Source organism: Melospiza melodia, chromosome 2 (genome assembly GCF_035770615.1).
Source record: "Melospiza melodia melodia isolate bMelMel2 chromosome 2, bMelMel2.pri, whole genome shotgun sequence".
NCBI lineage: Eukaryota > Metazoa > Chordata > Aves > Passeriformes > Passerellidae > Melospiza > Melospiza melodia.
Genome location: NC_086195.1, coordinates 105,304,579 through 105,327,915, shown reverse-complemented (window position 1 = coordinate 105,327,915; position 23,337 = coordinate 105,304,579).

The window sequence follows — 23,337 nt, the reverse complement described above, 5'->3', positions numbered from 1 at the left end:
CCAAGGTTACTTCTAGATTCAAGGTAACTTTAAGAACCGCCATTCAGTGCAAACTTCATTTCACCAAAATTTATAGTAGTCATAAGTATCTTTTTTACTATTTTTAATATGTTGATTGAATTCAGCTTGTTAATGCATCTCATATAAGTTGCATATTGTGATGTCGAGAAGTCTCTGATGAGAATGTTCCTGACCACGACCCGGAGCGCGGCGACTCGGAGCGGGCACACAGGGGTGTGGTGAGTCTTTGTTTGCGCGGCAGTTCGCGCAGGCAGGTCAAGCAGGCAGGGTTGCCAGCTTTCTTGCTAGTAAGGAGTGCTCTGTGTTGTTTGAGGTCTTTCTGCTGCCTGGTTATTTTTGAGGTGTTTGTCAGTAATGGTTTCTACACGGTTAAAAGCTGTGGCTGGTATAAGTGACCAAGTCGGGCCCTCCAAAAAGGATGTGTCTGTACAGACCCATCCGTGTCCAGAGTGTTTGAGCTTATCGGTGGCTTCAGGGAGTGTTGTGGAGGAGACCTGCCTGCGGTGTGAACAAGTGAATGACCTCCTTTCACTGGTGGCTGAGCTTAGGGAGGAAGTCGAAAGGAGTATCAGGGAAAGTGAAAGGGAAATAGACTGGTAGGGTTCAGCCCTACCATCTTTAAGGGAGGCTTCTGACCAAGAGACTGAGGATTTATATGCCTCTCGCTCTCAGGTAACAGAAGGGCACCTGGTAGATGAAGAGGAGTGGAAACAGGTCCCCATTCGGGGAGGTAATAGCAAAAAGTCCTCCCCCTCCCCATCATCCAGCCAAGTACCACTTCAGAATAGGTATGAGATCCTGGATAGAGAGACCAACTAGATGATTTAGGAGAGAATTACCTGCCCAGTGAACCCCCCAATTATGATTCACCTGCAACACGAATCACTACCTCTAGCATCAAGAAGAAAAGAAGGGTAATCATAGTAGGTGATTACCTCCTGAAGGGAACTGAGGGCCCCATATGTCGACCAGACCCATCCCACAGGGAAGTCTGTTGCCTCCCTGGGGCCCGGGTACAAAAATATCACTGAGAGACTTCCTGGGCTGATTCAGCCCTCTGATTATTACCCACTGCTGATACTCCAGGCTGGCAGTGATGAGATTGAGAAGAGGAGTGTCAAGGCAATTAGAAAGGACTTCAGGGTACTGGGTCGGGTAGTTGATAGGGCAGGAGCACAGGTAGTGTTCTGCTCAGTCCCTTTGGTGGCAGAGGAAAATGATGAAAGAAACAGAAGAATCTGCATCATCAACAAGTGGCTTAAGGGTTGGTGTCATTGGCAAAATTTTGGATTCTTTGATCATGGGGAAACAATTACAGCATCTTCTCTGCTGGAACCAGATGAGGTACACCTCTCTGTTAAGGGCAAAAGGTTTTTAGCTCATGAACTGGCAGACCTCATTGAGAGAGCTTTAAACTAGGTTTGAAGGGGGAAGGGGAACCAGCTGAGCTATCTGGAAACAGGCCCAAGAATTGCAAGGCTGAGTTAGGGGTGAAGTCAGTAGCCCAGATGAGGTGCGTGTATACCAATGCACGCAGCTTGGGCAACAAACAAGAAGAGCTGGAGGCCATGGTGCAACTGCAGAGCTGTGATGTAGTTGCCATCACGGAAACATGGTGGGACGACTCACATAACTGGAGTACTGCACTGGATGGATACAAGCTCTTCAGGAGAGACAGGAAAGGAAGAAGAGGTGGAGGGGTGGCCCTTTATATTAAGCAAACTTTTGATGCCATCAAAATTGAAACTAAGGAAGATGGAGTTGAATGTCTATGGGTAAGAATTAAGGGGAAGGCCAACAAGGCTGACACCATACTGGGAGTCTGTTGTCGTCCACCCGACCAGGAAGAAGAGGTAGATCACTTATTCTATAAGCAGCTAGGTAATGTTTCAAGATCATCAGCCCTTGTTCTTGTGGGTGACTTCAACCTACCAGACATCTGCTGGGAACTTAATACAGCAATAAAGAGGCAGTCCAGGAAATTCTTAGAATGTATGGAGGACAACTTTTTGTTGCAGCTGGCAGGTGAACCCACCAGGGGAGGGACTATGTTAGATCTGCTGTTTGCAAACAGAGATGGGCTGCTGGGAGATGTGGTGGTTGGAGGTCGCTTGGGGCAGAGTGATCACGAAATAATAGAGTTCTCAATATTTGGTGAAGTCAGGAAGAGCACCAGTAAAACTCTTGCATTGGACTTCTGGAGGGCAGACTTTGGCCTGTTTAGGAGACTTATTCAGAGTGTCCCTTGGGAAGCAGTCCTAAAAAACAAAGGAGTTCAGGAAGGGTGGGCATACCTCAAAACAGAGATCTTGAGGGCACAGGAACAGACCATCCCTGTGTGACGAAAGATCAGTCAACGGGGTAAACGTCCAGCCTGGCTGGGCAAGGAGATTTTGGAGGAACTTAAGAATAAAAAGAGGATGTATCAGCGTTGGAAGAAGGGTCAGGTCTCTAAGGAAGTATTCAAGAAGGCTGCTAGAGCATGCAGAAAAAAAATTAGGGAGGCCAAAGCTCAGTTTGAACTTAGAATGGCAACTTCTGTAAAGGATAATAAAAAATATTTTTACAAATACATTAATGGTAGAAGGAAAGGTAAGACCAGCCTTTGTTCTTTATTGGACAAAGGAGGGAACTTAGTATCTGAAGATGAGGAAAAGGCAGAAGTGCTTAATGCCTATTTTGCCTCAGTTTTTAGTGGGAAGATGACTCGCCCTCAAGACACTTGCCCGCCTGGGCTGGTTGATGGTGACAGGGAGCAGAATGGTCCCCCCATTATCCAAGAGGAGGCAGTCATAGAACTACTGAAATGCTTGGATATTCTTAAATCTATGGGACCAGACGGGATCCACCCCAGGGTAATGAGAGAGCTGGCAAACGAGCTTGCAAAGCCACTCTCCATCATTTACCAACAGTCATGGCTCACTGGTGAGGTTCCGGATGACTGGAAGCTGGCCAATGTGATACCCATTCACAAAAAAGGTGCAGAGGAAGATCCTGGCAATTATAGACCAGTCAGCCTGACCTCAGTACCTGGCAAAATAATGGAACAGTGTGGAGAGTATTATTAATAATTGGTTAGCTGAGAAAGGAGAAAAGTCTGAAGGAGAAAAGTCAGCAGTCAGTAAGCTGAAAGGAAGAGTCAGCAGTGACCTTGCTGCAACATGAGGATAGGGAGTTGAGATTAGTCCTGAATACATCCTAAGAATATGTAGAAAGTATCAAAAGTAGAACCATAGAAATGTAGAAGTAAGCGTAGGTGCTGATATGTAAGCTGACCAATCCTGAGCTCAGCTTTTGCAATATGTATGAAGCTCATTATTAACTGTATTTAACCCGCCGTACTGATCAATAAAACTGAGCCTGTGATGATCAAACTGATGTCCTAGTTCCCTTCCGTCGACAGAACAGTTTATATTAAGCGCCATCACACAAAATTTACAAGATGGCCAGGGTATCAGACCCAGCCAGCATGGATTTAGGAGGGGTAGGTCATGTTTGACCAACCTAGTCACCTTTTATGACCAGGTAACATGCCTAGTGGATGCAGGGAAGGCTGTAGATGTTGTTTACTTGGATTTCAGCAAGGCCTTTGACACTGTCTCCCGTAGCATACTCCTAGACAAGCTGGCAGCCTGTGGCTTGGACAGGAGCACTCTTTGCTGGGTTCAGAACTGGCTGCATGAGAGTGGTGGTGAATGGTGCTGCATCCAGCTGGGCCAGTCACCAGTGGTGTCCCTCAGGGGTCTGTGCTGGGGCCAGTTCTGTTTAATATTTTTATTGATGACATGGATGAGGGTTTAGAGTCCTTTATTAGCAAATTTGCAGATGACACTAAGCTGGGAACGTGTGTTGATCTGTTAGAGGGACAGAGGGCTTTGCAGAGGGACTTGGAACGGTTGGATGGATGGGCAGAATCTAATGGGATGAAGTTCAATAAGTCCAAGTGCCGAGTCCTGCACTTTGGCCACAATAACCCCCTGCAACGATACAAACTAGGAACGGTGTGGCTGGACAGTGCTCAGGTGGAAAGGGACCTGGGGGTGCTGGTTGACAGTCGATTGAATATGAGCCAGCAGTGTGCCCAGGTGGCCACAAGGCCAATGGCATCCTGGCCAGTATCAGGAACTGTGTGGCCAGCAGGAGCAGGGAGGTCATTCTTCCCCTGTACTCAGCACTGGTGAGGCCTCACCTGGAGTTTTGCGTCCAGTTCTGGGCCCCTCACTTTTAGGAGGGACGTTGAGATGCTTGAGCGTGTCCAAAGGAGAGCAACGAGGCTGGTGAGGGGCTTGGAACACAAGCCATATGAAGAACGACTGAGGGAGCTGGGGTTGTTCAGCCTGGAGAAAAGGAGACTCAGGGGTGACCTTATCACTCTCTTCAGCTTCCTGAAGGGTGGCTGTGGTGAGCTGGGGGTCGGTCTCTTTCTCCGGGCAACAACAGACACAACAAGAGGACACAGTCTCAAGCTGCGCCAAGGGAGATACAGGCTAGAATTAAGGAGGAAGTATTTTACAGAAAGAGTGGTCAAATACTGGAATCATCTACCCAGGGAGGTGGTAGAGTCACCATCCCTCGAAGAGTTTAAAAAAAGACTGGATGTGGCACTTGGTGCCATGATCTAGTTGAGGTGTTAGAACATGGGTTGGACTCGATGATCTTAAAGGTCTCTGCCAACCTAGAATTTCTGTGATTCTGTGATTATGCAATGGCACAACCTCAAAGTCCTCTACTCATGAAGTGTCCCTGTCTCTCCTGAAAGATGTTCAGCCACAGTATCCTACAGCTATCTCAAATGTGTTTCTGATGTCAAGCAATTTGTGTGACCTGCTATTTTTCCCTCAAGATTATTTGGTGTGCTCCTGTCTATAAGAATGTACATAAAGTGTAGCAAAGACAAATGCTTCAGTACTCAGTGATGTCTTTTCAAATATCAAAATCTCATTGCACTATGAATAATCTGGTGAACGGTGATTCAAAGATGATGAATAGGAACTACCAAAATCTTCCACTTATAACCTTTCAAGGAATATGGATTTATTCTCAATTTTTTTTTCACAGTTTTGTGGCAACTTGACAAAATATCTCTTATATCAAGAACAGTCACATGAGGTTTAAAATCTGCTACAGAATGACCACAGGCTCTCTTTCTTCATCCTCCTGCACTGCTCAGAGAGAGGAGAAGAGGGTAAAGGAGTTGGGAATGAAGCATATACCATACAAAGTATTAGAGATTAAAAATATAGTCATAACTGTGTGCTTTGTGTATTTTTTTTTAATGCTCTTCCAGCTAACGTGGAACAAGTCTATGAACTGGCAGGTCTTTATTAAAAGTGTCATGTCCATTTTTGACAAGGCAAGAGATGTTGCAAAGCTGACCTCATCTGAGTCATGAAGAAAATCTGTGGTACAGTAGTTATCCACATGGCAGATAGAGAGACTGTTGCAGAATTTGTGTACCAAACTCCTGGATAAACTAAATAATTTACCAAATTTTATTTGATTCTAGGAAAAAATAAATCAAAACCAGTAAGAATTTTGTAAAGACATGCAGGTCTCAAGTTTTAATTTCTACTTCATCACAGCTGTTTTCTTTAAGTAAATTTAATGTAATGAAATCTTTCAGTTAAATAACAAAACTCCTTGAAATTCCATAACATCAGAATAAGAAATTTTATTCTATACACTTAAAAGTGTGGAACTGTATTCCAGTAACACGACATTATGAAAATACTCAGTTCTTCATCAGAACCATTAATAGAGAACAAACTACTGAGATCTACCCCAAATTTCAGCACAAAGTCTCTGTGCTTCTTCAAAGACTGAAGAAGACGCAGGCATCTCTTATTTTACAAGATACTGTCAGATGCTGGTAAGAAAAAGTTCATCTCTAAAGGGTAGTCTACTGTGAATAATTAGCTATTTAAATGTGTGATCTTTTCCTGATTTCCCATGTATCTCCTTTAATACCCTTCTCCAGAATTACCCCTACATAAATGGCCTGTACTGTTCTTGCTTTGTACTGCACTTTTGTCTTAGAACTTCATGTTACATGTGTACACACATGTAAAGGTCTGCTGCAGAATTTTCTGCTGAGATATGATTATCTAAAATGATTGGACTTGCCATTAACTGGAATATACTGCTGCAAAGCAGAATTGGAATGTCCTCTGGATTTCTTAATTTAAAGTAAGAAGTCACTCTCTGAATTACAACAGCCACAGTGTATCATTGTTAATGTCCTCATCCTAATTAGCATCTAATGACTTATATCAAGTGACAAAGGTTCAACAGGAAATAGTGCCCTTTCCTGCCCTTTTCATGCAAGACAATTTATAGGGCTTCTTTTGTCAATTTAATTGTACATTACCTCTTCAGGATTTTAATCTACCCCACTGGGCCTCAATCTGGATCAAAATAGGGAATCACAGAGAAATGTTAAAAGAGGTACAATAAATGCCTGAAATAGCAGGTCTCTGTTAAGTATATTCCAATAAAAAGAATAAAAGTAACCCTCACTAATTCAGTTTATACCAATGTGGATGAATTGTTTCAGTATTAAGTGAAAAATTAACTAGGAGGGGAAAAGTAATTTTTTTTTTCCTTGCATTTTTTCTTCAAATGCAAGAATATTCTGCTCCCGAGTTAGTTCTTAGAAATGCATAAGATCAACTTCATTTTCAAAAATTTGCAACTCAAAGAATTACAAATTGTCACAAAATGTTATGGCTGTTTACTCATTGTCCCCAAGAAATTACTTACAATGCACAATGCAAAGGGGAACCCAGCATTTTTGAAATGCATATCTGAAACATGACACACTAATTTCCACAAAGATGGTTTACTTTTTCCCATATATCATTCATAGTTTTACCTGTGGCTTTAAAAAGAAAGCAACAGAGAAACAGACAGGCAATTTCAATGCTGGTTAGAGCTTGCTCTTAGCTATGCAATGCTAAATTAAACAGTCATCTGGATTCCAAGTAAATGAAGCAGTCCACTTCTGCCCAGGGTGCCTGGATAATGATCATACTCTAAAGGTTATGGAATTAATAGCTAGAGCAAAAAGAAGTAAATTTCATCTCCATGCTACACATGTACATCAAATGTCTGCTTATCACTACTGTAAAAAGAAAGTGTTTTTTCTCATTGAAAGGGCATAAAATACTCATTGGGATGTAGGAGAGCAAGGAATTGGGCACAGCTATGCCTTGCTTTTTCAAAATGTTGTAACTTTTGTCAATAAACTCCAAGAAACAGAATCATAGAATCAAAGAATGGTTTGGGTTGGAAGGGATCTAAAAGATCATCCAGTTTTATATACCCCCACCATGGGCAGGGACACTTTCTGCTAGACCAGGTTGTTCGTGGCCCCATCCAGCCTGTACTTGAACACTTCAGAAATGGCATATCTACAACTTCATTGTCCCACTGCTTCACCTACCTTACAGTAAAGAATTTCTTCCTAATATCTAATCTATACCTACTCTCAGTTTAAAGTCACCCCCCTTATCATATCATACTCTTGTAAAAAGCCTCACTCCAGCCTTCTTATAGGCCTGAAAAGATGCTGAAATACTGCAGTCAAGTCACCCCAGAGCCTTCTCTTCTCCAGGCTGAAAAACCCAACTCCTACTTTCTTAGCCTTTCCTCATGAGAGGTGCTCCAGGCCTGTGATGGAGGCCTCCTCTGGACTCGCTCCAAGAGGTCTCTGTTGTTGTGCTGAGGACCAAGAGCTGGATGCAGGACTGCAGGTGGAGTTTCCCCTCCATGTCCCTGCTGCCCACATTGCTTTGGATGAAGCCCAGGAAATGTTTGGCTTTTTGGGTTGCTGATGCACGGTGCTGGTTCACATCCAGCTTCAACTCCACAAGCACTCTCAAGTCCTTCTCAGCAGAAAGACATTAAATATACTGGAAATTGTCATTTAAATCATCCCTACCCCAAGAGGCACAACTATGACCTTTTCTGAAATTCTCAGGCCCTACATACCTCTGCAGCTACTGACACAGGAGTAAATTATATTTTGAAAGGTAATATTTGTATTTCCAAACTTTGCAGGCAGAAGGAAGGCATTTTGTAGGGCAGACAGAACAACAGAATGTTGTTTGTATGTACACTTTCTGAATTCTTTTCAGCAGTATTAAATTCTTTAGTTATTCCTTTTAGTCTTGGGCTGCTTTTACAGAGGAGTATAAGAGGAAAGACCCACAAGAACTGCTCTGCATGACTTTCTCTCAAAATCACCCAGTTGTTTCCATTTAAGACTCAAAGCACAAGATGCAGTTGGTAAGCCTTTTAATGAAGTGTGAACTTCAGCTGATTAATTGTCTCTCATTAGGAAATAGAAAAACAGTCCATATGAACTTCTTACCTACAAAGTTCATCATCAGAGAGCAAAGTCACAATCTGTTTCTCAATATTTGCTTGGATGTCTGAAGGTTTAACCTATCAAGCATGAAACAATGTATCCAATAAAATTAGCATCAAAACCTCCATTTGGTTTCAGTGAGAATAAAGACTTCTGTCCTGTTTTAATACTTGGGCTACATGGTTCTCCAGTTTCTCTGTAGGGTTTTAATTTGGAAGTTATTTGAAATTCAGAGTCTTTTGTGGCTTCCAAAGCCTCTGACACTAAAAGCTGCAAAATCATTATCTATTAGAAACTTAATTAATTTGGAAAAAATACCTTTATCTATATTTTTTGCATGGCTAAAATTCATTTCACTTACATTACCTCTATTTTTATACCTAACAAAATGTAATCCAATGGCACACCTAATTTTTCAAGTGTGAAGAAAAATGAATGAAAGACTTTTCAGAATATGTTTTCTACAGTGGGAAGAATTTATAATTCATAGAAAATAAATTTATTTGAGGTAACTTATTTTAAAATTCACTTATTATATAAATTCCATTTCAAGACACAGAAATTACTGTTTATAGATGACCTGTTGTGTTTTTTTTTATTCTGAAGTGTACTTCTGAAGTGTAGCTGCTAATTTCATTGGCAAAAATTAGCTCTTCCCTGCAATAGAATTAAAAGTACCACATAACAAATGGAAAGATTTTAAGCAGACTTTGATCCAATTAGAGATATAAACATTGCCTGAATCATATAGGCTTGAGGTGTACATCCAAAATGGAAACAAGCATAATTAATTGCAAGTAGTATTTCATTTGTTGCCTGCAATTAAAATCTGAATGTGATCCAAAACATTTGGCTGAACATTTAGTACTTGGCTTCAGCCACATTATAGCAAACTATGGTTTCCAGATCCATGGAAGGATGAGATACCTCCTGATAACTTACATTCAGAGCAATTCAGAGCATTACTAGACTGACAGCAAAAAGATGTATTCAATATTCTTTATTCAATACAAATGTTTTAATAATTGTGCTTGACCTTGTTTTGGGATCCAGAGCACAGAGTTTTATTTTTATTGAAGATAAACATCTTCCTTTAAGTAACAGAAGAGGAATTTCTACCTACTTCAACCCAGTGTGTTGACTTGGGTACTGTGCCAGGAGTCACAGTTTCTTATTAGTGTTCTCTGGGCATCTTTAAAAAAAGAACACATCAAAAAATACAAAGTGGCATTTTAACCTCAGTGTTCCATGCACAACTCTTTCTTTCTTTTCTGTCTTTCTCTTTGCCTCTTTTACTATTAAATAAAATATATCAAGTTTTTTGGCATCAACATCTAACCTTGTTTTGCTTTAAGCATGTTTTTTTGGGTATATTTTGAACTTTTCTGGGTCCAAACTCTTTTATTCAGAGATGCTTAGTTTGCTTTGCTCTTTTTTGTTTAAACTAGTTCGTAACACTCCTGAGTTGCCAAGGCTAAACTTCCAGAGCACTGGAATCTAAATGATACTTTAGTATTTATGAGAAACTGAAGAAGTACTTCAGAAACACAACCAGTCTCTATTAATAAAAAATGATACCAATTATGGAGAGTTTTGAACATATTGGATATGTGAAATTAAGTTTACCAATCTGAAAATATACCAAGAATTCATTATTTATGTTTCATTTGGAACATAGCTACAGTTTCCACTGATATGTGGACGGCTTCTTTAGCTTTTAGTTAAAATGTTATCTCCTAATGCTATCATGAAAACCCATTGTGAAAATGCCAAATAGAAAATTACCACATCAAAAAGAATATCTGCCAGTGTCAAGAAACATCCCAGACCCCATCACTCTGCCTTATTATTACAGCAGTTGTGTCACCATATAAGGTACTAAGGACAATTGGAGCCGACAGGTCTGGCAAAATAAAACGTCATCTCTGCCGAAGAGTGCTTACAACATAATTAAGAAACAAATACAACACTTCACTGTAATGGAAAAGAAATGGAAACCACAAGGAGCATATCAGTCTTTTAATTTCAGTGTTTTCATGTGGTTGATCAGGTGCTGAGGTAAGCAAGATGACAGCCATCTAAAAGCTGTGGGGAGGAAGCAGCCACAGTAAGGGAAAGAGCTCCTCCCAGAAACAGACTAGGAGTTTTTGCAATGATGGAGCCATTGATTCCTGCCCATTGACAAAGTGTTTGCAGGTAATTCTGGAAACAAGAAGGAACTAATGAGAAAAAATGATGATGCAGTCTCCCTTAGTAGTACAGGCTCTACTTATAAAACTACAGCATTACAGTTCCTCAGCCACAGTGAGCAGTACCAAATGGATTCAAAAACTAAATGACTGTCATATTTTAGAGGAGTCAACTATTAGGTAGAAGAGGATCTAGAAACTGGAAAGACAGAAAAGTAGAAATGCTAAATATGGGATATTTCTTGATCCTAAACCATTTTTTTTTATTCTTGACTTTTGAACATATTGTTTCTTAAATTTTGAGTTTTGTGAGTTTGCTGTTGATATGATAGAAACCAACTTTTATTTGTGTATTTTATCCATTGCTTTAAACCTTGTAAGGTACATGTAAAGACGCCTACCTAGGTGCTTATCTGGAATCAGTAAGCAATCTTGGAGAAAAAATATCCAACCAAGCACCAAAAGGAAAAAAACAGAGTCAGAGTTACAGCAGTGGAATTTATGGAAGGCTCATTACCAAAAATTTTTCTTCAATGTATTTTTGCACTCCTGACCTATCTTGCAAAGGAAAGATGACTTGTAGTGCCTGGTGCCATCTGGGTTAACCTGAGCTATTAAGCAATAGCTTGCACAAATTTGACTTTCCTGTTGAACAAGCTGACTGTCTGCAGAGCTAAGATCCATGGCTTTTCAGTGATGGATCTGTAGCATGGAAAACAGTAGGTCATCAAAGCTCAGTAGAACCACAAATACTGTTAAACAGAGTATAGCATTTACTCATCTTTTAGTGAGAAATAAAGTAGACTTATACTTTCTTTTAAATTCATTGCTATTTTTATGTTAATTGTAGTCTTTGCAAGGGGCAAATGGGGCATACTTTCATATTAATGTTAAGGAAGTGCAACTCTGCTTACATCAATATTTACTTAAGGTCTGAATTTGACCTTCTTTTTATAATTAATGAAGGAAAATGTATATTCATATCATCTCAATTTCTTTTCTCCCAGGAAGTTTTGATATTGAGAAGTTCATTTTCTATATGAAATGCAGATTAATGTTTTCCTTATTAAGTCAGTACTTCCAATTAAGGTCTGACAATAAGAGTTCTAAAGACATAGAAAGCTAGTTAGCAGTAGAGTATTCAGTATCTTAGCAAATTTTTAACAGAAAATGCCAGTTGAGGGCATCTCTAATCCATTTGAACTAGTATTAGTGTGCCTATTAATTTGCCCCTTGTCTTTATTTACACACACATACTCACACACACACAAAATGATCTACCATTCATCTCCTTTATCCAGAAAAAGATAAACAAGTTCTTTCAGCTTACTGAAATGGGAAGATTTAAGGCAAATGCACTTGGAAAAACATCATTTTTCAACCCCTATCAGCAAAGCAGTAGATCAATTAAACTTTATTATTTCAAGTGTTGTTATTTGTGACATCCTTTGTGACATCGCCTTCAAATAATACATTTGCAAAATGCATACTAGGATGGCTGAATGGAATAAAACAAAGCAATGAAAATTATTTTGCTTTAGGAATTAAATTATTTATTGATAAATATGTTAATATTAAGTGCTTAGTAATAATGCAACTATATGAAAATGGAATTATAATGTGTTCTCATAAGTTAATGATGAAAATAAGAACCCCTTTATACATCTTCATAGCACATATTAATGTACATACAAAAACAGATAAAGTGGCTTTATTAGAATAATTTGTGTCCCAGGAAGAGCTTAATTAATACATCAGAATATTTTCTTCTGACCATTTTCTAAATAGTTTTTTTTTTTTTTTTAATTTTTTTTCATTTGAAACATATCACTTCAACCAGCAGAATGTAAACCAGGAGGCTGCAAAATGTGACTAAATATTCCTTCTAAGAGGAATGCAAATGTTAAGCTGTAATCAAAAAAGTGAGCTTATAGCTTTGTAGAATATGAATAACTATTTCAAGTTGTAATCTCTGAACTTTATTTTTGGACTTCTTGGGATATGGTTTATTTCATGAGGAAGAAATCACTGCAAACATGAGCTTCAGAAGGAGATGATTGTTTCGTTTAAGGTGTTAATGAGAAATTAAAACAAGGAAAATAAAAACATAAAAAGAATTTTGCACCTCTGGCTAATTTCTTTAGGAAGAAAACAGCGTCCTAATGGTATCTGAAAAGCTTTGTCATCTTAACTGTGAAATACAATCAGTTTGTCAATACCTAGAAATAGATATTGAAGTTTGACTCCAAGATATCAGTGAAGGCATTATTTTATTCTGAACTGAGAATTTTAAAGTACTAATTAGTAAGCTGTGAAGTAGGTGTGATATGCTGAATTAATTGATGAATTGCTTGTTTGATTAAATTATGATTAAACAGATTTATTTTTATTACATAATCCATAAATGATAAATTACTCTAAAACTAGTTCTGTAATTAAGTTACACATACAGTAAATGAAGAGACTAATGTTTAATTAACTAAGGTCCTAACTATTGCACTTTAGGCTCTATTCATTAAGGAAAAGCTACAGTAACTATGGTGGCCTAACCCTTATTTTCATTGAATTTCAGTAAAGTGAAATAATTTTGTAGGAAAAATTAGGCTTGTTAGTGAAAGGGCTGCATGGCTATCATTTTTTCTCAAAAAAGAGACTTGTGGGTGCATATTATTGCTTGTTTTTAATCATACCTGTCTCTGTATTCATGAATATTTACTGATTCCATCACACAAGATTCTGATGCTAAGCACATTAAATAGCTGTTGGGTCAAATTAGTCTTGACCATGACTCCAAAACCACATTATGATTTTATTGCATCCATCTTTTATTGAATAAAGCTAAAGCAAGGTCAATTTGGAGATTGTGAAATGTCATTTCATACAAGTTCAAAATAAATTAACTGAAGATGTAAAAATTCCTTCAAATGTTTTTGAATCCTCTTTCTCATTAGTCAGAGATAAGGGTGTAGACAGAAGTCAGTGCTTCACGCAGATCAATACCAGACAATGAATTGTAGTTTAAACAAATGAATTTGGGATGTAGAATCCAAAGCTGTGTCTTCTGCATATTCATAAAAAAAACAGAGAGGATGCTCAAATGTATCAGAGTATTGAGGATTGCTCTCCAACCCCTTCCAAAGACAAGAAGCATCAGTCTAACCACCCCAAATGCGCACAGACCTATTCACACAATTTAGGAAGCAACAAGGAAGAGCAGGATTTCTGTGACCAATCTGGCATTTGTGATATCATAAGATTCATTACAAACTCACTTGACTCTAGGACCACAACGAATGCCTACAAATCCAAAATGAAGTACCATAAATGAGCTGCTATGAAAAACATAATCTCTGTACGAGGCAAAACCAGTATGGAGTTGCACCGATGATCTCTTTGGATCTGGAAATAAATATTGATCCAATTGGTCTAAAGAAAGGAATTCAGGAATACTTGTCTAAGTACTAGACAAGTAAATTTTTCATTGGAAAAATTGAAGCTGCAGTACTTATTGTGCGGAATATGCTCAGAGTGAAATTTAAATTGTTTTTACTGAGTTTGTGTGGCTTTATTCGCCACAAACCAAGGAATATGGTTTCATTCAGATTAATGAAGAGAAAAAATTATAGCTGAAAAAAAAAAGGTGGGTATTTCTATTAAACTGTTTTAAATAATTGTTCCTGTGTAGAAATCCCCATAAAAGTTCAACATCTAGCTCTTCAGCACTGCAGCATTTTTGTGCATCTAAGGTATTGTCACAGCAACAGAATAGAGAGTCTGAATTTAACACTAACTGTGAGCCTTACAAGAAGATCATGACTTAACAAGCCCCTTTTTTCTATTGTCATTGGAAATAACAGCACAGTCAAAACCAAGCAAAACCATGTGTTCTCTGAGATCGCAGGGCATGTTTAAAATTATCTCTGTCAATGATCCCTATGTGATCATAAGTTCAAGGATCCATAAAGAGATTTCAGGAACTGTATTTTTACATTTTTTAAAATATTTCTCACTAATGAGTCATTTCTATTCTGAACTCAGACACATTTGTTATTAAAACCCCAGCATATGAAATTCAGTAGCCCATGGAGAACTGTTTTTTTCCCAGCTGAGCTAGAAAACAAAAATATGATAACAATATTAAGCAAACAAAAATTAGTTTTGTCATAACATTACAACTGGCATCATAACATTTCCAAGCTCAGCAACTAAATTTATAAAATTGTCTTCCTCATCACATTATCATAAACTAAATTGACCATGATTAGCAGCAACATCATGAAAATGATTATAGCAGTGTATCTTTTCATTTTGCTTTAGAATTCTGAAAGAAAAAAAGAGAGAGGTTAAGTTGAACCTGTCAGCTATGCTTGTGTTGATATTTCAAATACATAAATATGTCATTATACATTTAAAAAATTTTACTACCTTTGACTGTCTTCAAAACAGAAAAACACTATCCTCTTTGGGAGGCTGAAATTAAAACTCTTGGAATTACTGGGAGTCCTGAACTCAAAGCACATTTGCAGCAGTTACAAGATGATTTAGAGAGCCTTACTAATGACGTGACTTGAATTAATGCTAATATAATGCATTACTTACTATTGTACTGCTGTTTTTAATATTATTTCTTTATAAAAGAAATAATAACTCCTCACTTAATTCTTTTTCAAGATTACACGCACATATTAGGTTTTCACTTGCAAGTGGCATCTTTAAGAATATATTGAAAAAATAACAGAAATTGAGAACTGAAATTCTTATAGGTCCATGTGTAGTTTCTGGCTGGAACAATGTAGATTCTTAGGAAAGAGTACAAGAACAGGAAATGTGTAGTGGTGTTTTCCCAAATGCTTGCATTCTGCCAGTGTACAATGATTTGTGGCTCAAGGTCTTCCTGACTTATATGTGATTTTTTTCTTCTTTACAGACCTCGAAGGATTTTTCCTCAAAAATCTGTCCAAATCTTTTTTTGAACACTCACAAACTTAGAGCGCTCAAAATGTCCTCTGGCAAAGAGTTCAATAGCGGAGTATTTCCTTTTATTTGTTCTGAACCTGGCACCCTGTACCTTTGACTAGGAAGGAGAGTAAACAATATTCTCCATGACTCTCAGAATATTAGACTTCCATTTTTTTGCCTCTGTAGGTTGCAGATGAAAAAGCCCCAGTATAGACTCACTGCTATTAGTGCCATGAAGTCCTTCATTGCTTTACCTCCACAGTAAATGCATCAAATAAAACCAAAATATTTCCTCTCATTTACAGCCAGGAACACTATGTCACAAAGGGGGGAAAATCCAGTATTATCCTACTTGCATTTCAAAAGAATTCTCCTTTCTGTAGTCCACTGATATGGAAATGGCGAAACGTCTCTATTCACTTTTTCTTTCTCTAGGATGTCATACCACATGTTATTAAATGCAAAAAATGTTTCAAAATTTTCTGGAAGGGAAAATGATAAAAATATAGCCTTCAAATATGTCTTCAATTATTTTCCTGTTCTTAAATTGCATAATATCTATTTACATGCATAAAACACTGTTGATCACCTGATTATTGTATTCCCTTATTTTCCACTTATCTTATGCTATTTTTAACTACTGTGCTTATTTTCTTTGTTTTTTAATCTTCACACAGAGATTTAACCTCCAGCAAAGAAAGTCATAAATGCGCTTTTTCCCCCTTCCTTTTCTTGTACATTCCTCATTGCTGAGTATGAAAATGGAGTAATATCTTGGGTTAGCAAATACTTAACAAAACTTCTTTTAAAAATTGCACCCCTACTGCAAATAAGCTTATTTGGTTCACATTCATTATGATTTCTATATAGTTTGTTTTTTAAGGTCCAAATTCTAAGTCTAATTCACAAGGAATATTTCACTGATGATGTTGAAAAATATGCTTTCCAAGAAAGGAAATATTTTGGACATGTATTTGGAAAATGGAGTTTACATGCATTTGCAAAAAGTAAACAAGTAGACTAGATATTTTTATCACACAAGTACTTTGAAGTCAATACCGCTGTAGAAATTTGTATCTACTTAATTAATTTTTCTCGTGTTTTTCACCATAACTAGATAATCAGGCCTTTGTTACACTGACTTTCAGTTCAACATCCTGCTTTCTCTATAAAATACCCATATAGCGTGGTTTTGAACATGATCTACTTGTGTCCAAAACAAGTTTGGTCCACAAGTAGCATGCATCTTTTTTTTTTTTTTTTTAAACATGACAACAAAAATATGCAATCTTTGAAGCCAGGAAAGACATATCTAAACATATGATGCTGTAACATCATCAATTTTTTAATTACTCTTCTGGAAATATTTTATAGCTCTGTTGTTCTCTTCATCATGTGAAAGGATGAAGAGGATGCACATGCATGAGCTGTGAGAGTTATTTCATTTAGAAACTGTGTTTCTGAACAATGCTCTACCATATTCGTATTTGTAGCTATGTGAAAATGAAAATAATAAAAACAACTGCCTCTATGAATTCTCCAGGACATCCAGAAGTACTTTGATCAATACTTCCCTAGGTTCTTATTTTTTCAGCTTTCTATAATTCATGGTAGATGTAGTGAGTGTATCATTGCTTCATCATATAGTGAATAAGAACTATACTCTTTTATCTGAGGATCCTGAGGTATTTGTTTGAAAACCTAAAATATATTTTTTCAGTTTTCTGACTATGTAAATCAGATCAAAAATGGGATTTGTGTTATTTGAAATCATAAATATTATCTCTTCCAAGCTTATATTCTGGAGTGTGCATGACTTTTTCCATGGTATTCATACCTTGTGAGTTCTCTTTTCCCATTAGATGCCAAGATCCACTCAAGTCCGCATTTAAAAGGTATTTTAAAAATGTATAATGAAATATTGAAGTTCCCTAGAGCTGTTTTGTACTGTGTAGGTAGAATAATATTTTTCTTGTTCTTTTACCACTGATGAAGGATTTTATACTGACTTTAATACTGAAAGAAAATTATTATGCTATCCTCTATAAATGATTAATAGCACCTGTCAAGATATTTCACTACAACATAATGGTTGTTTCAAGGTTTACATCTTTAGTTTTATTTTTTATTATGCTTATCCATCTCTTAATAAATTGTACTTCAACTGCCGTTAACATGTAACACAGTGTTTAGTTGAATAAACTGAATATCTGGACACCTGATGTTTATGAAACATGTAATCTGCTAACTTTTTGGTTCTCCCTAAAGTTTAATATCTGAATTAAAGTTTAAGTTTAATTCTTGACCTACTGTCTTCTCAAAGCAGAAAAACAGATCCTGAAAGAATGAAGTTCTATTATGACAGTGATTAAATGTGTGTCATTTAAAAAACTGACAAATTAGATATTAAATAAGAGGATGGCCAGGTATCTCAAGAAATAGCAACAATTAACTCCTGCTCTTCTGCAGAACTTATAAACTGCAGGAGTGGCAAATAATAGATATTAATTCCCTTAAAGGAAACAAAAAAAAATTAAGTAGGAAACTGAGTGGTTAGGGTTAGTTACCTACACTATTAGTATTCTACAACAAACTTTTCATGAACCAGATATAAATCCTATTGGTATGAAATAATGTCTCACCCAGGAAATATTGTCATATTACATCCTCCACAGTTCTTTTTTATTAGTTTTTAAATGCTTTCCTGTCATTTTTCACTAAATCCATACACTTGGGTTAAAGACCCTTTATATTTGCTTTATAGAGGAGCTCAAAGTATTGCCTTTTTTTATAACTGTAGCCGTGTGGTGTCAGGTCTAATCACCCATTCAGTATCTACATTCTGAATACAATCAGGTAAATGCACAGACTGTGTCCTAGACAATCTCTATTTAAACAACTCAGCCCACTGCCATCTCAACTTTTGCAGTTTGTACATTTTCTGAGTTAGATTTTTATTACTTTAGTTACTCATAAGTGTCCTCATAGATGGCTTCTATCAGTCTTCAGTCTTCATAGATCCTCAGAGCCCTTGCAAACCCTCAGCATTAGAAGTATTCTTTGGCTGGAGATGTCACTCTTTCAATTGTCTAATGAGTAAAAATATTCCTTTGCTTGCTGTGAGATTGTTTCCCCAGTTTCATATGATGTCTCATTAATTCACCCTATCCATGCCCATCTCATTGTACTGTAACACTCATAATGGAGGGCTAAAATCCATTTACATGAAATAAGTAATATAGCTATTGGAAATCCTTACTGAACTGTGTGCTGGGTTTGGCTGGGGCAGAGTTAATTTTCATCACAGAGGCTGGTATGGAGCTATGGTGGTTATTTTTGTTGTTTTTTGTTTGTTTTTGTTTGTTTGTTTGTTTTTAGGGTTTTTTTCTGAAAACAATGTGATTATATAGAGATGTTTTTGTTACTGCTGAGCAGGGTTTTCTTAGATCTGAGGCCTTTTCTGCTTCTCATACTGACACTCCAGGGGGGAGGCTGGAGGTGCATGGGAAGCAGGGAGAACACACAGCAGGCACAGGCCACCTAAAATGATCAAAGGGGTGTTCTGGACCTTATAGCAACATTCTCAGTAAATAAAGCTTGTGGGGAAGAAGGAAGTGGGAAATGTTTGGAGTGATGGAGGAATATGTCGGGAATGTTTATCAGTCCAATTGTTACATTCCTGTCCATGGGAAGCAGGGAATTAATTCCTTGTTTTACCTCACTTGTACGTGCAGCTTTTGCTGTTCTTTTTAAACAAGTTTTCTAATTTTTACCTTTCTAATTCTGTCTCCAATCCTACTGGTGAGGGAGTGAGTGAGAAGCTGCTTGTTGCTTAGCTGATGGTTGGGGTTAAAACATGACTTATTGTTAAAAGAAATGACCTCGGTATTCATTATTTTCAGCTATTTTCTTTTCTATGCCAATATATATACACTTATATGAAGAAGAAACCTCTTGTGCTATTTCTTCCCTTTTATTTCCTATCCAATTTATTTAATCATATATATATGTACTATAGGCAGAGAGAGAAAATGAGTTAAATGCATGAACATTTGGCTTGCAAAAATCTCAGGTACAGTTTTTTTAAACTCTCAGAAATGATTTTAAGGTGAGCAGAAGAGCAAGGAAAATGGGGTTACAAGGTCAGGCTGATGCTATCATATCTTATTTCCACCTGGAGGAACATAAAAATCTTCAATTCTGTATTGGAGGATATTAAGGACTTCAGTGGAGAAAAGCCAAGGAATTAGGGACTTCAGTGGAGAAAATATTTTTATATTAGTAAGAGACATAATAGTAAAACAGTTAAATCACAGAATGAAAGATAAGAGAAAATGGAGGTCTGGATAAAGATTACAGGCAGGGATGAATCAAATAGATGAAATTCACATACCATTCATATGATGAGAGAAATTTCTTTTAGCAGGAAAAATTATATTTAGAACTTAAGACTGAAAATAATAAGCTGGGTGCACCTTCACTGTTCAGTGAGTGAAATCTGCTGTGAGGATGAAGTATATTTAAGACAGAAAAAAAGGGAAAAATAAAATGCAATTAAAAAATCATCTGATAGAAAACCGTAGGCAAGTTGCAACATATTTTGTTGACTTGTAAAGAGGCAGCGTGCCCTAAAGAGATCACACTAGGACGTCATGAGATCAGACATAAACCTGGCCTGAAAGAAAAGAATTCTTTTGTAATTTTTTGGTTCTGGAGCACAACTGAAAGCATAAAATATTACAGCTGCTTGGTCCTTCCAGCTTCAGATGCCTGAAACAACATGTAGAATTTTAGATATCAGCTTTGCAGTCCTGTCAGACTTCTTCTTCAGCACCAGAATCTATAAAAGGTGCTGCCATTCCAGCATCTATACAAGGTGCTGCCAGACCAGAATCAGGTTCATATTATTTCTCAGTCACAAAATCATAGTTAAACAGTCTGGTTGATGTTGACAGTTGTTGGGTCAGTGATTTGCAAAGCAAATCTTTCTCCCTGTTACTGTGAGCTTTGAACAGACTTCTTCATTATGCTGTGTTTATCAAGGATGTGCAGTCTGCTTGTGAGGTTCACATGAATATGTTAATTGGAAAGAACATTAATTTTAGTAGCTCATTAAGAATGCTTTGACTGATCAAGGAAGAAGGGTGGCAAGATCCATGATGTCATCTACACCTCTAAAGTTATCAGTTTATAAAAAATATTATTTACAGAAGTAATATTTTCCTGGTTCATTCATGAAATTACAGAAAAGAGCTTATCAAATGTAGATATTGATAAGTCAATTCAGGATGGGAGCTGGGGAAATAAGGGATGGTTTTGAACTATTTTCTTTTTTCTGAACCATCATCTTGTACAATGTCAGTAGGCTACATCAGTGTACTTTTTGTACTTTGGCAATGCTGTTGCCACCACTTTCATTTTACTGTGAAAAATTTTAGAAGCTATGCTTCCATACTCCTGCATTTTGTTTTTCCTTTTTTTTTTTTTAACTTTTCATTAATGCCTGTAGAGGGAAGTAACATAACTCCTTGATTTACAGAGGATGCAGGAGGTGAAAAATGGACTGAAAATAGACAGAATTTTAGCCATTTGTTGTGGGTATATGGAATGAAGGAAAGATTTTTAAGGGAGTGGTCAGGATTGAACCATTTACGCAAAATAAAAAAAAGAAAAAAATTAAGAAAAAGACATAAATAAGAGTAAGAGTAAGAACAAATTATAAGCCAAAATAAAAGTGAATAATTAAAAAAAAAATAAATACATGGAAAACAGTAAAGAAAGAACATAAATAAAGTGTGAATACATGGAGAGAAGTAAAAGGGAAAAAACCAATGTTCATGTGAATATAAATTCATTATAAATACCTAGTTAATAGAGAAGAAAAACTATTTAAGCAAATCTTTTCTCAAAGTGGAATCTCAGCAGAAGAAGAAAAGTTGTTTCCTGTATTGAGATAGCAAGCAACTAGGAAAAAATTGGAGGCCAAATTATCCTGCTTAAATTTATGCACATAATTCCATTTCAATTTTAATAAATATTACCTGATTAGCAAAATTAGATTCCTATATTTGTACAATAAGGAATAAATAATAATAAAATATTACCAAAAAATTGCCATAAATGTTAATTGGTTAACTATAATTGCATACACGTATACAGAGGACAAAAATAATTAGCTTTTTGCATTTGCTTGAATGAGTTAAGATGATAAACATGCTTTCACTTTAATTTAAATCTTTCTGAGTACAGGTACTTTATTTACTAATAAGAATGATCTTATCTTCTGGGTCATTTATCCTTCATGAGCTCATGCTTTCAAGGTGAATGGATTTCAGTTAAGGACAACAAATATATTGCTTCCAGCCACGCTCTATAAATGTTGTCCAGTATCCTGTCAGTGTTTTAAAAGCCAAGTCATAAATAAAATGGCAAAGGTTGTTTTAAATGATGGGAACAAAATGTTTCCACTTTATTATACATCACCAAAATGTAAAAGCACCTCAGTTTTTTAGAGAATCTATTAATGTTCTACATCTTTACTAAATAGGATGAAAGAAATTAAAAGCTATCTTTGAAATACTTTATTTCAAATAATATCTATGGAGGATTTACTAAGTATGATGTGACATCATCCAATTATACACGATCTAAAATAATGCGCAATTTTAGTCTTGCTTTTCAAACTGTCAAAATGAATGAGACTTATGACAGAAATTAATGAAGTAAGGAGAACGAACTATGAATAAGTTAATCAACTGGGAAACCCCCAACTTCCTTAGGCAATAGGAAAAGCAAAAAAGTCCCAGTCTCTAAGTCCTGATCAACAATAATTAAAGCATCTCTCTATATTATCAAACCTGTGTTCAGCACAAATCCAGGAGACAGCTCCATACCAGCCACAGGGAGGAAAATTAACCCAGCAGAAAGCAGCCCACATAGGTACATTAAGATTGTTGTCTTTTCTTTGAAGCAGAAATCAAGCTAACTTAAAACATTGTGTTTTGTATTGAGTGGTAACTCACAGAAAATTATGATTTTGTGGTGACATATTGTTCAGAGAAGAAATGAAACTGAAGGATGATTGGAAGAAAAAGGTGTAGTACATTTTAAACTACATCAGCTCTTGTCACAAGTGCTGATTCATTTATTTATTCTTACATTTTGGAGTCAAAATTCATAATAGCTTTTGCATGAAAATGAACATAGAAACTTTCATGTAAGTGTACACACATACAGACAAAGACATGGTGCTAAGGAAACTGCAGCATTTTCCAGGGATTTGTTTTTTTCTTGGAAAAACACAAAACTGTGGAATCTGAAACGTCTGGGTTGAAGTACTAATAATGTCTGTTAGAAAGAGAGCGTCAAGATGGGATTGTTAGAGCTGAAAGCACTGCTTAGCCAAAAAAAAACTAATAAGAATGAAGGATGACAAAGAAATTAAAAGTTCTTCTTGAAGATACACAGTAGAATTTCTTCTTTCCTGGTGGGGTTCTTCCATAGCAAACAAAGAGGTTCAGGAATTTTTGAGGCATATTTATCCAATTTATGTTAGATGTCTCTTTCCAGCATTGGGAGGATAGCACAAAAAACCCCACAAAACTCCTGTGAAACAACAACAACCAAAACCCACTCACGTGAAATTTTTGGTCAGATTTTTTTGTAGGTCTAAAGATGTGTAGAAATTAATTCTTCTATGCACTTAGATATATTTAGGCACAATAAGAAGCATGCACAATTATTTAAATGAATTCCAGTTCACAGTCTGAAGACTAGCAGATATTCTAATTATTCCAAAAG